Source organism: Eublepharis macularius, chromosome 14 (assembly GCF_028583425.1).
Source record: "Eublepharis macularius isolate TG4126 chromosome 14, MPM_Emac_v1.0, whole genome shotgun sequence".
In the NCBI taxonomy this organism is placed as follows: domain Eukaryota; kingdom Metazoa; phylum Chordata; class Lepidosauria; order Squamata; family Eublepharidae; genus Eublepharis; species Eublepharis macularius.
Genome location: NC_072803.1, coordinates 8494392 through 8506541, shown reverse-complemented (window position 1 = coordinate 8506541; position 12150 = coordinate 8494392). Strand labels below are relative to the sequence as shown.

The window sequence follows — 12150 nt, the reverse complement described above, 5'->3', positions numbered from 1 at the left end:
AGACTCTCAAAAGCATACACCTTGAAAATCCTGTTGATCTCTAAGGAGCCATGGGACTTCCAAGCTTGCTGCTCTGCTGCAGGCCAAGACAGCTACCTGTCTAGCCATTGTAAAGTTCTTTGGAGATGACTGGACCCCTGCCCATTCAACCAGTAGAAAGAGGCACTTTGCATCTTTCAGGCTCCGAAAGATTTTCTCAGCCAGGTTTCCACCCACGTCACTTCCACAGCCACTGGACCCGTGAGTCACCTGGACTGCAAAGTCCCCCCCCCCCCGCACCCCAACTGCAAAATGGAGGAACTGCCTAGGGTAATAAAAAGAAGACGCAGTTCACTGGAAGGGAAAGAAGAAAGACGGGCAGGGCTGGGGAAAGATGACGGGTTGCAAAGGTGCCCCCTCCCCCTGCCAAATCTGAACAGAGCAGGCATCAAAGGGGAAGGAAGGCGAAGAAGAGAAAACAGCAGAAGTGAATCTTGCCTTGTCAAGGCCAGCTCACCGGCCAGCTGTTGGAGGGGGGGGATGTTATCCTTTGCAAATAGGGTGGAGGGATGATGCTAAGTGTTGGGGCATGGAGAGGGAGCTGCTTCTCTTTGCAAATGGGGGTGTCAAGATGTTGGGGCATGGGGGGGCTGCTACCCTTTGCAAACTGGGGGGAGATGTTGCAAGGACCTGATCTCGCCTCCCCCCCCCGCCCCCAAATTTCGCGTGAAGCGGAGCCCCGAGGGGCCGCTGCGCGCCAGCCTGCAGCCTCGGCGGGGCTCCTCGAGAGGGGCAGGCGGCTGCTGGCCCGGCCAGGTGGGGCGGCTCACCTGTCCGTACACCTTCACGGGCTCCTGCTGCTCGGCGCTCCTCTTCCTCCGCAGCTTCTCGGCCGCCACCGGCTGCAGCCCGCCGCCCTGGGCACCGGGCGCCTGCAGCAGCGCGAAGCCCCGATCCTGCGGCCGGGCGGCGGGGGCGGCGCGCGGCAGCAGGCTCCCCCGCGCGTCGGCCAGCAGCAGCAGGAGCAGCAGCAGCAACGGCGGGGCGGCCGGCCGGCGCGGAGAGCCGGGCTGCCCGGCGGCGCTTCTGCCTGTCGCCATGTTCCCTCCCGCCGAGCCGCGGCTGCAAAGTGGGGCGCCGCCGCCAGGAGAGAATGCGCAATAGGGCGGGCGACGGAGCGCAGCGGCCGGCCGGCCAGAGCAGGCGCTGCGCCCGGGTCGCCCCGCACGGCGGGCAGGAGCGCGCACAGCCGCCCGCCCGGCTCCTCTCCTCTCCGCCTGCGCCAGCCGGCAACGTGTGGGCGCCGGTCACGTGTAGCGCCCGCGGGAACGCACGGCGACACGCGTTCGCCCGGATCGCCGAGGCTGCCGCCTCTGCGACCCCGGCGGGGAGCAGGGCGCCTCCTGCGAGCCGAAAGCCTCCGGGCTGCTTGCCTTGCCTTCCGCCCTTGCGATCTTTGGAAGGTTTCTTGGCCCCGCAAAGGGCCAGAACTCGGGTCCTGCTGGCGCTGTTCGGGCAGCAGGCGCGCTTCGGCGCGGCTTTCCAAACGGAGCTCGAGCGGCGCTTCCCGGTTGCGCGTGTGGGGCTTTCGTGACGCGCTCGCGCAGACGCCTGGAAAAAAGAAAGGGGGGGTGATGCTGCTAAAATTGCTTATGCTCTTTTTCAACGTTTCTTCGGCTCTGTATTGGATTTCTGCTGGTTTTTCAGTCTTTGCAAATTTGTACGTATGTGCAATAAACTCATTACACGTTTATTGAAAAGGGCAAGAGTCCAGTAGCACCTATAAGACTCAAAAATTTGCGGTAGGGTATGAGCTTTCGCGAGTCACATTTACTATCTGAAGAAGTGAGCTGTGCCTCACGAAAGCTCATACCCTACCACAAATTTTGGTAGTCTTACAGGTGCTACTAGACTCTTGCCCTTTTCTGCTGCTACAAATAGGGCTTCCCATCTTGTTCTGTGTTTATTAAAATCTTTGATATTGACTGGATTGACTCACACTAATTCACCTTGAGTCTCGGTGAGAAGGACACACTAAGTAATGTGAATAAATGTCACTATAAATAACGCAAATAAATAATATGGGGGCTTTGGACTTGCATAAGGGTGCATTGGTTTTCACTGCAATCCTGTGCAGAGTTAAGCCACTCTAAATCCATTGAGATCAATTGCCTTAGACTGGAGTAACTCTACATAGGATTAGAAAAGAGCAAGTGTCCAGGCGCACCTATAAGACTCACAAAATTTGTGGTAGGGCATGAGCTTTTGTGAGTCAGCTCACTTTAGATAAGAAGTGTGACTCACAAAAACTCATACCCTACCACAAATTTTGTGAGTCTTATAGATGCGACTGGACTCTTGCTCTTTTCTACTGCTACAGACAGAGCTACCCATCTTGCTCTATCTACATAGGGTTGCACTGTTTGTTATCTGTAGAAGGGGAAGGTCAGAGGAAGCTATTCTATAAAAGAAGGCATGCTAGAAGGACAGGTGTTGTGCATGCAACAATGTTCAGCAGCAATTTGTTTTGTATTTCCAGTGTTCACATGTGCCTCTTTATCCCGTGCCACTTCAAGTGAAGCCATCACAGATCAAACAGTGCGGTGCCCTGCGACCACCTTAAACAGTAGCTTCTCCGCCCTGTTACCTGTTCTGCCTGTTTCTCTTCAGGACAAGTTGCTTCTTGCCCCTCTTCACTGTTTGCCAGTGCCACACAACGCTGCCCAGCCCTTGTTCTTTCTATTTATTTACATTATTTATAGTCAGCCTTTCTCACTGAAACTCAAGAAGGATTATACAGTGTGAGTCAGCACAATTTCAGAGGCATGTCAAAAAACAATGTAATTGGGTATATAATGAAAATTTGCAAAGATTTAAAACTTGCAGGAATCCAATACAGAGTTGAAGAAATGCTGAAACACAGCATAAGCAATTCTAAGACTGACATATTAAACAACATAGGAACTACCTAGTAGGATCATACTTACAGCAACAGACAGTATATAGTAGTAGAGTCTATAGTCCCTATCCTTTCATTTATGCATCTCTTTGAGACCACTTCTTTACAGTACTGCCCTTTCATCCGAGTAAAAAGCCTTGAATAATTCAGTGTGGCATAGTTTGCAGAAAGGCAGGAGATTGGGAGCTTTCCTGACCTCTTAAGTAGGCCATTCCAGAAGGTGGGGGCGACCACAGAGAATGCACCTCACCAAAGGTGAGGTCATTCTCAGCCAAAATGACCTTTCACTTCTCATGCAGAACCTGAAGTGTTTGTTAACATTCTGTTGATTTCTCCAATGCAGTTAAAATGCTTGTGAACACTGCAGTAGCTCAGCTAGTGGCTGGACAGGAGTCAGTAAGAACCCATGCATGGGGAGAGGGAGGGACAACGGATATGCTTTAAGGGGGTTTGGGTGGGAATGGACCTAGCTGCAAACCCATCATCAATAGATGGTCAATGTCATTTCAGAAGTTAAATTTTTTTCTTCCATTATATCGTATGAATGGGATGAGGGGGTCGTTACAGCGAAATTATGCATGGGGTCTGCCACCACAGACAGCATGCATTCGCAAGACATTATTTTCTGTAAGTTTTCTACAACCTTGCTCTTAATATCAGGGAGGGCCGAGACCCATTTGGCCAGTGCCTTCAGGTTTCCTTAGGTGTCCCAGCTCTGCCCAAAGCCACAGCAGACAGCCGTAAGTAATTCAAGAAGCAAACAGCCTAGCTGGCTCTCAGGGGAATCTTTCCAGGGAGAGATGCAGGGGGTGGGTGAGACCTGAAATGCAAATGCGACACCCAATGATGTATGAGAATGTACACTGGATTCTCCGCTGGCACTGAAAAGATGGATTTTCTGACCTTTGAGGGGTTGCCGTCTCCAGGCATCGTATGATAAATGAGAGGGCCTGAATGTTTCACTTCTCCTAGGGTTAGAGCCAAGGAGAGTGCGACTGACTTCACCAGGGGCATAGAGGGCCGATGGTGGAAAATTAATACGCCGTTGCATGTCCAAGTCTTAATGCTCAGGGCACCACCGCGTAAAGCAAGGCATTGTTGAGCTGAGAAAAGAGTGCCTCTCGTGTCACATGAACACAAAGCTGCCTTATGGAGAGTCAGGCCATTGGTTTATAAAGGTCGGTCTGGTTTACTCCAAATGGAAGCGGCTCTCCAGGGCTGAGGTCATTCATAGAAACATAGATCTGGAAGGGACTCCAAGGGTCATCTAGAACAATCGCCAGCACAATGCAGGAAATTCACAGATATCTCCCCCCTCCCCACCCCACCTCTCCCAGTGACCCCTGCTCTATGCCCAGAGGAAGGCAAAAACCTCCAGGGTCCAAGGCCAATTTGGCCCAGAGGGGAAAAAATTCCCTGACCCCCAAGTGGCGATTGGCATTACCCTGGGCATGTAAGAAAGGGCCACAAGAGCCTAGTAGCCAGACATCATCGACTACGTGATCCTTTTAGCTGGAAATGCCAGGAATTCAACCTGGGACCGTCTGCTCTGCCCTGAGCCAGAGACCTGCCTTATATGCGTGTTCCTTTGACATGTGCGCTTGGAGAGCCAAGGAAAGATGGAGGCTTAGGGAGGTGGCTACTTGTGAGGCTGTGGGCTGTGACAGATGGTGGGGGGAAAGCGGTTCTGAGTCTAGCTAGCAAAAGAATGGGAGGTCTTTAGAGTTTGCCAGGACCAAGGAGATGGTCTACAGACACAGAGTACTCCATTGTGGTGTAGCCATTAGTGCCAGTCTGGGAGACCCGTGTTCAAATCCACAGTCTGCCATGGAACTCACTAGGTGACCTTGGATCAGTCACACACTCTCAGCCCAACCTACCTTGCAGGGCTGTTGTGAGAATAAATGGGGAAAATCAAGTGCACCACCCTGAGTTTCTAAGAGGACAGGCCAGGTAAAAATACAAAAGACAGAAAGTGCAGCCAAGTTATTGAGGATAGACAGGTCTAGTCATTGCTTGGATAGAAGACCTCCTGAGATGCCCTGTATGTGCTGCTCCAAGCTTCATCAGAGAAGAAAGGCATGAAATAAATGAAGGGGGGGAGTAGATTTTCCAGATTTTTTTTTGTAAAATCTGCTTTTTTCATCCTTCATTTTTAATTTTTTTTTTATTTTCAGAACAAAGGGGGTTACAAAAGAAGAAGGCGGAATAACAGGGTCAGAGAAACATTAAGATTTGGCACTACAAGAGTTATAAAAATAAAATAAAGAGTACACAAAACATACCTTAATCAGAGTTCTTCAATATTATATCTCCTATTCCAATTCCTGTGTGCCTTCTCAAACTAAACACGATCTTTTCCCTACAGAATATTCCATTTTAGATCAACTAAAGGTCAAAACAAGTGGTCTCCCTGTACATTCTAACTGCTCTATCTTAGTACAGTCTAATGCTTCTATACAGCTCGTTTCTATCTAGCTTAACTATCTTCATTTTTTAATTTTTGTGACATCTGGCCTGATGGAGCATTCTGATAAATTTGAAAACACGCACAATATTTTGCATCAGCTTAGTTGTCCCGAATAAAAAGTATTCCAGGGATTTTGCATGGGATAATATGGCTTGTTTACAACTTCTTCCTTGAAATAAACGCCTGACAAGCAGGGCTTTTTTTCAGGGGGAACTCAGGAGAATAGAGTTCTGGAACCTCTTAAAAATGGTCACATGGCTGGTGGCCCCGCCCCCTGATCTCCAGACAGAGGGGAGTTGAGATTGCCCACCGTGCTGGTCAGTGGCACGGAGGGCAATCTAAACCCCCCTCTGTCTGGAGATCAGGGGGCGGGGCCACCAGCCACGTGACCATTTTCTCCAAGAGCAACCCACTGAGTTCCACCACCTCTTTTCCCGGAAAAAAAAGCCCTGCGGACAAGTAATAGACTTTACAGAGTGGCAAAGGTGTACTCTTGCTTTTTGCGGGACTGAAGCATCGCTTGTCTGAATGCCTGCCAGGTTCTCTCTGCTCTGCCTACACATTAGCAAATAAACTGAAATTACAAAAACCAGCATAAACCTCCTGCCAGGGAAATCAACTGTATGCAAAAACTGCAGCAAAGGAACTTCCCACTTCCTAAGTGGGGAGCCCAAAACTATATTACGTGATTCGGAATGGCTTGAAATTGGCACCGGCGACACTCGCATCGATCTTTAGTCCACCCCCTTCCCCTGCCCCCTTTTTGGGGAGATGTTAATCACAGTTATGTCACGCAGATTGTTCCCTGCGGTATTCTCTACACCTCCAAATCCAGTTAATATCTTTTTTTTTTCCCCTGATTGAGTGGATTGCAATTATATACCTCACCAGTGAAGCTTTGGGCTGTTCTGAGTCAATCAGTGGAAATGTTTCTCCCGAGTATCGGAGGTCAGGGTGTTAAGGAGGGATATGAAATTGCTTCTGCTTAGAAGATTTTTATGGTACAGGCATCAATTGGGGACGGACATGGACGGGAGGGGGCTGATCGCAGCAGAAGTTTGATAATTTGGATAATTTCCCTTCAAAATGAGTTCGAACGGTTGCTCTCTGCACAGAAGTGTGGGAGCGTCACAGAGCTGTCTGGACTTTTTCAAGAGCTGTTGTGCACATTAAAAAGAGTGCAGTGATAGAACTGTGAGACTATACCACATGAGACCACAGGTGTGGGGGGGGGGGGCGGAGATCAGAATTTTTAAAAATATCCCTCTTGTGAAAAAGCTCAAGCTTACTAAGAGCCCTGCTTTATCAGATTCAGACCAAAGATGCACTTCAGCATCCCATTTCGCAAAAAAGCCCCATAGAGGCCAATAACTCCTCCTGTAGTAACCTCTCCAAGAACTAGAAAAGAGCAAGAGTCCAGTAGCACCTGTAAGGCGAACAAAATTTGTGGTAGGGTATGAGCTTTTGTGAGAAGAGAGCTGTGACTCACAAAGGCTCATACCCTACCACAAATGTTGTTAGTCTTATAGCTGCTCCTGAACCCTTGCTCTTTTCTACTGCTACAGACAGACTAATACGGCTACCCATCTTGATCTGTCTCCAAGAACTAGCATTCAGAGGTACACTGCATCTGAACATGGAGGTTTCATTTAGCAGTCATCATTAACAGCTGTTGATGGCTCTGTTTTGCAGGTAGCAACGCATCACTAAGAAAGTTCATAGCCCTCTTCAAAATGAGCCGGGTTTTTTCCTGCAAGGAATTGTTTTGCGCATGCGGAAAGCATTGAAAAATATGAAATGTGCCCCCTTCCTCCCTGTCATCTGTGTAAGCAGGGCTTTTTTTCAGGGGGAACGCAGGGGAACAGAGTTCTGGAACCTCTTGAAAATGGTCACATGGTCGGTGGCCCCGCCCCCTGATCTCCAGACAGAGGGGAGTTTAGAGTGCTCTCCGTGCTGCTCAGCAGCGCGGAGGGCAATCTAAACTCCCCTCTGTCTGGAGATCAGGGGGCGGGGCCACCGACCATGTGACCATTTTTGCCGAGGGCAACCCACTGAGTTCCACCACCTCTTTTCCCAGAAAAAAAGCCCTGTGTGTAAGGTATAGGATAGTACTTACTCTGTGTGTGTGTGTGTGTGTGTGTGTGTGTGTGTGTGTGTTGTGAGTCTTATGGGGGACTGTACTAACATGGCAAATAACTAAGGCTGGCTCACATATATCTAACACTGGCAGCATCAGGTTGTGGCTGGCATGTGCGAACAGGCAGCTCTGACACATCACCAACAGAACCCATATTCTGCCGCCTCACAGGCAATTCTGACAGATCCCGTTCACAACTTCAACTGCAAGTCATCAAAGACTGCATAATTAAGTAAGGAAGAACCCAGGAAAGACACAAATGCAAGAATGAGAGAACGGACAAAAACAGCCCAGTCAAAAGACATCAGTTGACTCAGGTCAACTCCCATTAATATCCAATCTGCCCTCCTGGTGCAGTGGCTAGAGTGAGGGTCTCCAACCTCATTAAGCCTGCAGGGTTTTGTAAACAGCTGAGGAAAAAGTAGTGGGTGCCACATGAGAAGCAAGCGGCCAGCCGGGAACACATCTGCAGCTGCAAGGCACTTCTGAGCACCACGCTGGACTAAAGTTTCGGCCCTGGATCTAGAAAATCCAGTTCTAGTCTCCAGACTCACTGCATGGCCTTCAGCGGGTCACTGTCTTTTAGCCCAGCCTTCCTCGCAGTTATTCACTCTTTATGCTGCTTCAGGGTATGGTGGAAGTGTCTGGTATAGCCTGATATTGTCAGAGCTAGGAAGCTAAGCAGGGTTGGCCCTGGCCAGTGCTTGGATGTGAGATAGGGTTGCCAACCTCCAGGTGGTGGCTGGAGATCTCCTGGAATTACAACTGCTCTCCAGGTGATAGAGATCACTTCCCATGGAGAAAATGGCTGCTTTGAGAAATTAACTCTATGGCATTATACCCAGCGGCAGTCTCTCTCCTCCCCAAAACCCATCTTCCCCAGGCTCCACCCCCAAAATCTCCAAGATTTTCCCTAACTGCAGCTGGCAACCCTAAATTTTTGGGCTTGCTCTGTGGCGGAAGGCCATGGCAAGCCACTTTTGTTTCTCAGTAGCCTTGAAAGCCCCTTGCTGGGGTCACCATAAGTCAGTTGTGACTTGATGGCACACACATAGATGGTGCTTTGAGCTTCTCTGAGGAAAAGTGTGCTATAACTGAACAGCCACTATTACAACCGGCACTTTTGGTTAACAAAAGGGATGTTTTGCTGTAGCTCAGGGCACTTATTATCTCAATAATGCTTATAAACAGGGCTTTTTTTCTGGGAAAAGAGGTGGTGGAACTCAGTGGGTTGCCCTTGGAAAAAATGGTCACATGGCTGGTGGCCCCGCCCCCTGATCTCCAGACAGAGGGGAGTTGAGATTGCCCTCCGTGCTGCTCAGTGGCGCGGAGGGTAATCTCAACTCCCCTCTGTCTGGAGATCAGGGGGCGGGGCCACCAGCCATGTGACCATTTTCAAGAGGTTCCGGAACTCTGTTCCACCACGTTGCTGCTGAAAAAAAGCCCTGCTTGTAACAGCCCTCAAAAGACAAATCAGTGTTATTAACACTACTTTATGGAAGCAGGGGCTGTGACAGAGACACAATGGCTTCCCAAAGGCCATTGAGCAAGTTTGTGCCTAGCCTGACTTTCAGCTTATCTCAGTGGGCAGTGCCATCTGCCAGTGGGAAGGGAAAGAATCAAAAGGACTCTAATGAAAATTCCCACTTTCAGTCCAACCTCCAAACAGCCTCAACAGGCTACTTTTCTCTTTGCTGACGGCAACAGTGGATATGTTTCAGCCAGCTCCTCCATCCTATAGTGGAAGGGAGGGAGAGTTAATGCAACAGAGTTTATTTTAAGGTACATCTGGATTTCATCAGCAAAGAACAGCGTGAACTCGGAGGACTAAGGTAAGGAGACTTTTTTTAAAAAAAAGGTCTCCTGCCACAGTGCTTAATTTAAAAAAAAAAATCTAAAGCTTAAGGAATTGGGCTGAAGTAAGTTAAAATGCAGGCGACCTTCCTGCTGTGGGGTGTGCAAAAGTTTAAGTGTATATTTTCGTAAGGCAATTTAGGGGGTGGGGGGAGAACCTATTTTGTTCTGAGGAACAGGACGGCCTCCTCTGCCATTCTTTCCTGCTGGGAGAAAAGACTAAATAAAGCCAGGGTTACGTTCAGACGAAGTAACCGGATCAGTGCTGAAGTCACAGCAACCATGGTGAGAGTCGCCAGTGTATTTGCTGAAAACAAAATGCTGAGCCGCGTTTGGAGATTCTGCTTGAGGGAAACACCTGAGGAATTTTGAGGGAAATTGGGGTGGAGGGTGACAAAAATTGGGGTGACAAAATTTATCAGAAGTAGGAAGGGCCCCAGCTGTCCCTGAAAATCCTGTTTCCCCATGACAATTGTCCTTTAACGGCCAAAACTTGCCTCAGGTTTCTTGATGGCAACGGCAGGCCTGCCATCTTTGTTCACAGAAGGCCCAAAATGACCTCTAATCCAGAACTGGCTCAAGGTATTCTGGGCTTTCTTAAGGGGTACATGCCAGAGAACCAACACCCCTTTATGGAGTACCAGCACATCTTGGGCATTCTCGACTTGGGCTGAAAGGGGAGAATATCATGAGTTCCCATACTTTTTATTTTTAAAGAAAAAAGCACCGACCCCGGGAAAGGCACACAGCGGTGGTAACACTCTCTCATCCTTGACAGGTCTGCCCTGTATTCATTACTGGTATCCTGTGCAGGCATCTTCCCTCTCCTCGCACACAGCATTCTCTATTCCAGGCACTATTGCTGGGGGAAAGCGGCACCTAACAACCTTTTTAATATCACTCACCGAAACCAGTTCAAACAACCGGATCGCTGTGCCTTCCAAAATTAATAATTGAAAACATTCTAGAAAAAGCACTTTTAGGAAAGTGCTATAAATGTTACAGACCTTTGCCCTACTCAACTACAGTCATCCATGTAAAAGCTATTTACGCATGTCCAGTTGCATTGGAATGTGTATGTCACAAAGAGATGCGTATCCCTTTGAAAGGAATGCCGCATAGATATGCATCTGGTGACTGTTCTGATTTATGCAAAGGGTTTCAAATCCAACATGTGAGATGTATCTGGAAACCTGTGCAGATCTGTTTTGCCAGATTGGGGGTGCTTGGCTAGTACATAGGGTTACCAACTTCCAGATGGGGCCTGGAGATTTCCCATCATTACAACTGATCTCCAGACAACAGGGATCAGTTCCTCTGAAGAAAATGGCTACTTTGGAAGGTACGATACCCCACTGAGGTCTCTCCCCATACGCCACCCTCCCCAGGCTCCCCCACAGATGTCGAGGAATTTCCCAACGCAGAGTTGGCAACCCTAGCATATAGCCTCCTGGTGGTGGCTGGAAATCTCCTGGCATTACAACTGATCTCTAGGCCATAGAGATCACTTCCCCTGGAGAAAATGGCTGATTTGGAGGGATGAGTCTATGGTATTACGCCCTGCTGAGGTCCCACCCCTTACCAAGCCCCAACCTCTCTAGGCTCCACCCCCCAAATCTCCAGGCATTTCCCAAGCTGCAGCTGGCAACCTTACTAGCCTACCATGAGCCAAAGGATATATCTACATTCAGCTTTGTTCTACGTTAACATCCGTATCTTCTCTCAAAGAATCCTGGGAATTGTAGTTTAGTGAGGTGCAGGGCTTTTTTTCAGCAGGAACGCGGGGGAACGGAGTTCCGGAACCTCTTGAAAATGGTCACATGGCTGGTCACATCTGCTGCCGAGCGGCGCGGAGGGCAGTCTAAACTCCCCTCTGTCTGGAGATCAGGGGACGGAGCCACCGGTCATGTGACCATTTTCTCCAAGGGCAACCCACTGAGTTCCACCACCTCTTTTCCCAGAAAAAAAGCCCTGGTGAGGTGTAGTGGTGCTGAGAATTATATGACCCTTTTCTAGCTTCTTTCCAGAACTACATTTCCCTCCCAGAGTTTCCATGGGAAAGAGAAACACAGTAAATCTTATTCAAATAAGTAGTTTGAATACACCCCAAATCTCAGTGCCCTCAGAATGCAAACTAAGAAGGAAATTGGTTCGGGTCTACTCTTACACCGTCTACTGTAGCTCTCATTAGAGTGATTAGCATTCTCTTTCTTAACGTGCCAGATCTCACAAGGTGGTCACAAAACTAGCCACACAGGTTACCACTTAATCTTTCCTTTTTAGCAACGTCCGGCCAAGTTTTCTTGGCTTGCAAACCCAAAGACTCAATTGTTTCCCACAAATCTGAGATCTTACTATTCACATAATGGAGCTACAGTAAAGCCACTTCCAATGTCAGGCCAGGAAAAGTAATCTCCAAGCAGGATTTAAGATATGCAGAACTAATAATGTACTTTTTTAGGGAAGTGGAGGCATATCCATATCAATTCAGTCTGGGTTTGTTAGTTTCCTCCACCAAGTAGAATTTCACAGGCATGTGAGCTACACCAGTTTTGCACACTGCAGGGCTTTTTTCGGGTTGACGCATTTTATGTGCCGTCCGGCTTTGCTTGTGTAGGCATCCTTCTACAGAACAATTTGCATTTAGATGGAGACAGCCGGCCATACAGTTTGGCAACAACCCCTGAAGTTATGTATGTCAAAATAGTGCTTCTTTATGAGAAACCTGTTATAAGCATACAAGTTGAGCAG

The 12150-nt window shown here is 48.7% G+C and overlaps 1 protein-coding gene across 1 annotated transcript in view; it reads right to left on the bottom strand.

Moving 5' to 3' along the window:
• The window catches only part of SORL1 (sortilin related receptor 1), a 121725-nt gene extending 120656 nt beyond the window's left edge, over positions 1–1069 (bottom strand). Inside the window, exon 1 of the mRNA XM_054997648.1 lies at positions 810–1069. The gene's annotated coding sequence lies outside the window, so the exon portion shown is untranslated. The remainder of the gene's footprint in view (positions 1–809) is intronic.
• Positions 1070–12150: the final 11081 nt, after the last annotated feature.